Genomic DNA, 4,732 nt, shown 5'->3' with positions numbered 1-4,732 from the left:
TAGAAAAAAAAAACCCTAAAGAACTAAAATACATGGGAGAAGAGAAAAGAGATAGCAATGAAAACTTACAAGGATTAAAATAGTTTTTTTTGGATTATTGAGATGTTTGTGAGTGTCCTGCGAAGGAGGGGGGTTCTTAGGTCTCAGGAAATATCCAAATCACACGCATAAACACAAATCATCATAGTCTCCGACGAGGAGAGGTGCGACTAAGATTGTCGGCTGAAGAGTTAAGGTGGTCAGAGGTCGACGATCACATTGCAGAGCAGTCACCGTGAGGACTTGAGAATCTTGATAGCTATAAGATTATGAGTGGCAACAAGTTTTTGAAGAAAGACCTAGCTCTGGTCATGATTTTGTTACAGGATTAAGAACGAGCAATTTTGTTATAGGCTAAGAACGCGAGTTTGAAAAATTATAAAGCGACATCTCCACACGACACCTATTTAAAATAGGTGCCCTCCGTGTTTTTTTTGTTGGACACTAATTTTAGGGCACACACAAATGTGTGTCCTCTATCCTTTAAAATTTGGAAAACTCACATTAGTTTTAGGACACACAAGAAATGCGTATCGTAAATCTGCGTGTGTCATTGTTTGCATGTCATTAAAGGGTTGTTTTATAGTAGTGCCTACATCCATTTTTGAATGTTTTTATATCGTTGAACTCCTATTAACGATACCTTCAATTCATGTTTAGATCATTTCAGCTAAAAATCGACCGATTTAAAATTTGATTTCTGAGTTGTATACTACTATGCTAAATCTTAGAAAAATAATATATTTCTCTAATGAAGTCAGATTTAGACGTTCTCTATATGCACGCACTCGGTTTAACGACTACTATGAATTTTGTTTTGATAACTAAGGCCAAAAAGTAACCTAACAAAAATTTACTTTTTACAACGCCCGTTTTATTCTGATTTTATTATATCGCCATAAGCATATATACTACAAATAATTACACATATAATACAACAAATATGTTACAATTGTTGATCCTAACTATTACATCATCTTATAAATGCCTAGAGAAAAACACGGGCGTTATATTAAGTTTGTTCAAGATTCAAAGTAGACTGTTATTTAGGGAAAAAGCCCCTTAATGAATGGGGGTCGGGGGCAACGCCCCTCGTAGGGAGGTCCAAGGGGCGGCAACCCCTGGCGGGGTCCAAGGGGCAGAGCCCATGGGTGGGTGACTGTAACACTCGTGTTTCTAGCCTAGGCATTTATATTGAGTTGATAGTCTAGGTTAACCTTTGTAACTCATTTTGAAGAAATGAAAAAGAATTATGTGAATATTATGTTAATTATGTGTTTTAGGCTTAATTATTAAGGCTTAATTAATTAAGATTAAAAATAAGCGTCAAAATTAAAGTGTGAGATAATCCCGATATCTTTACATAAAGTTGTAGTGGTCGAAACAAGGATTTCGGGGATATAAAGAATACCAAAATCCGAGTTATAACGAAGAAGTTATGACCTGTCGAAGTTTCGCGACAAAACCGGCACGGTGCTGAATGTCGTAAAAAGTGAGTTTTTTATAAACTACTTTTTAGCCTTAGTAATCTAAACGAAAGTCGTAGTATTCGTTAAACCGAGAAGTTCGATAAAAAGAACGCCCAAATCTGACTTCGTATGAGGAAGTTATGATTTTTCGAAGTTTCAGCGTAGCAGTAGACAGCTAAAAACTCGAATTTTAGATCGAGCGGTTTTTAGCCGACACAACCTAAATGAGAATTGAAGGTCTCGTCATTAGGAGCACAACGGTAAAAAGTCTGACGAAAACGGACGTCGGATGAAGAAGTTATGAATTTTTAACGGATTTCCTGTCCCGGTCTGTTAAAAATAATAATATAAAATTTAAAGTCAAAATTAGCCGACGAAGTCTAAACAAAAGTTGTAGATCGTAATTTTAGCTACGCGTGCATATAAAGAACGTCAAAAACGGAGCTCGTATGCGAAAGTTATGGATTTTAGAAGTTTTGGCGCGAAAACCGAGAAATTTTGCATAGTCACAATTGCCACGTCACCCTCGCTTAGAAAGTGACACGTGTCCTGCTGAGTCACCTGGCTGCTGAGTCATTAGGCTGCTGAGTCACCGAGGCTGCTGAGTCATGCGAGCCACGTGTCCTCTTCTGATTCGACCGAGGAGGAGGCCCAATCCGAAGCAGCCAGCTCCCCAGCCGAAGCTTCGCCCAGCTGCCGCGTGTGTCCGAGCCTCGCATAGCCTAGCTCCGAGCCTCGCAGGTGCGCCAGCAAGCCGCGGTCCACTTAGAAGCCGACAGCGAGCCCTCGCATGTGCGAGCCATGCGAGCCATGTGCGAGACCCCCCCCCCCCCCTGCGAAGCCTCTTAGCCGTCGGATCAGGAGACTTCTCAGCCGTTGGATCAAACTTCGAACCCTATAAATAGAAGGGTACCTGCGAGGGTTTCCGGTTACTTTTGGAATTTAGCCATTTTTAGCCCCTCTCTCCATATTTTCTTCATCTTAACATCCCGCAAAGCCCCGGTATCAATTGTAAAGCCCGGAATACCCCACGAAGTGCCCGAGAAGCCCGGAAAATTTATCTTTTTGGTTTCGAAGCCCGACTTTTGCAGAGCCCGGTTTCTCAATAAAACTCCCGGTTTTATTAGAAACGATCGTTTTAGGAAACGAATTGCTGCCCGATTATCATCAAATCATGTGAGTGTATAGTCACTTTCATTTTACACATAGATATGAAGTATTTACCTTATAATACGTGCTATGTGTAAATATATTAATTATTTATTTGAGGTGATTGTTGTGTTGATGTTTTATACAAGTTTTAAACTGTATAAGTATTTTTATCTACAAATATGTTGGGTAGAACATGGGTAGATTGTGATGTGTGATAAAATAAAATTGATGAGAGGCCTCGATGTGTTTTGAGATCCAGTCATCTAGCGGAGTTTGGATGACGACCACGGACTTTCTAGACAGTCCAGTGGGAAACATTAGCAGGTCCGCAACCTGTAGGTGTTAATGAACTAAGAGTGTTCATTCGCTGTACTCCATCCCCCTCATGGTTGCCTTTAGGACATGTATGGCTGAGGAAACCCCTTAGCAGTAGTGTCCATCCCGATGATATTCTTTAGGCTAGGTCCCTTGTGACAAGTGTTTAGGGACATAAAGTGAGGATAACGGGAACGGGTAATCAGGGTTATTGTTGATTGATGAACTTAGTAAGTTTATTGTTATTGTGGGTTGAAAACCCTATATGCTCACCAGGCTCCCAAGCCTGACCCACTCAGCTTTTTATGTTACAGGTAGTGGACCCCGAGCATAGTCGGAGGACAACGAGAGATTTTTGGATTATAGGCCAGTAGTTGTAAATAACTGTTGAAAGGCTTATAATGTCTTGTTTATGCTTTTGATCTGTATCGGAACATGACATCCCGAGGTTTTGATATATATATGGAAAACATATACCTTCTTAATGAAGGGTTTTGATAAACTTTTATCATAGTTTGTTTGGGGACCAATTCCGCAACATCTTTTAAAAAGATTTCTCTGATTTTATTTTAAAAAGCATAAATTAAATCGGTCTTTTCTGGCCGAGAAATTAGGGGATGTCACAGTGACATTATTGAGTGTAATAAACTTGTAAATTCCAAACTTATGTGAAACCTAAAATCAATTTTAAAAATAGTAAATTTTTTAGTAACAATTATATTCGCAAAATATAGTATTTCAAATATAAACATTTGCAAAATATTATCATAACTCATTAATATGAAAACAACAATATGAAAAGGGATGCAATGCATGTGCATCTAAATCCTAACACATAAGTCCTCTACTCTCATAAAAGGTTCTCTTTCCACACTCAAGGAAAATATGGTAGCTTGAAGCATAAACAAGGTAGTAGCATGACACTCAAATCTCATTAGAGGCTTCACTTAAAGATTTTGGTAACATGTGACCATCTTACATGAAACTACACAATCAATTTGCAATATCCATCCCCTCGATCATGACTATCCATAACGTTAATCACAACTAAAAAGTTTACTACTTGTAAAAGGATAGTGATCCCAACTCTCAAAGTATTTGCCTATTTGGACAACACAAGTTGATTCGTACACTAAGGTGAATGCACCTGATCATGATTTCAAAACCCAAACTCCATTTTCTTTCAAAAAACCTAAAAAATGATCATTTAGTACATCTAATATGTCTTTAACATTTCTAGTTCCAATTCTAATGATTTGGGATGATTTTTAGAGTTTAAAGCTTTGTTCAAACATTTAGTTACAACCTAGTTTACACCATTACCCTATTAAAATCATGAATCAAAATGATTAATTATCACCAAAATTCTAGTTCAAGCTTCAAAACCTCATTGTTGAGTTATATAATTTGATTTCACTTCTAATATGTAATTATGATGATATAATTTTAACTTCTAAACATAATAAGGCTTTAATAACTTGATTTAATCATAGTTTCAATGAATCACATGGTGTTCTATTTAACATGATTGAGCTCAAACTCCATTAAAATACCATAAACTTGTTAGGATTAATAATATCCTGACTAGGTAAACATGAAAATAGAATGCAAAGAACAACACAAAAACAATATACAATGATTTACGCAGTTCACTTAATAATCAAGCTATGTCCACATGCAAGATAGAGAGGTTCTTTTATTAATTTGAATATTAGTACAATGATGACATATTACTAGCACTCACTATCATTCTCTAA

This window comes from Lactuca sativa, chromosome 9, assembly GCF_002870075.4.
Source record: "Lactuca sativa cultivar Salinas chromosome 9, Lsat_Salinas_v11, whole genome shotgun sequence".
Classification (NCBI taxonomy): Eukaryota; Viridiplantae; Streptophyta; class Magnoliopsida; order Asterales; family Asteraceae; genus Lactuca; species Lactuca sativa.
Note: the sequence above shows the minus strand (reverse complement) of the source record.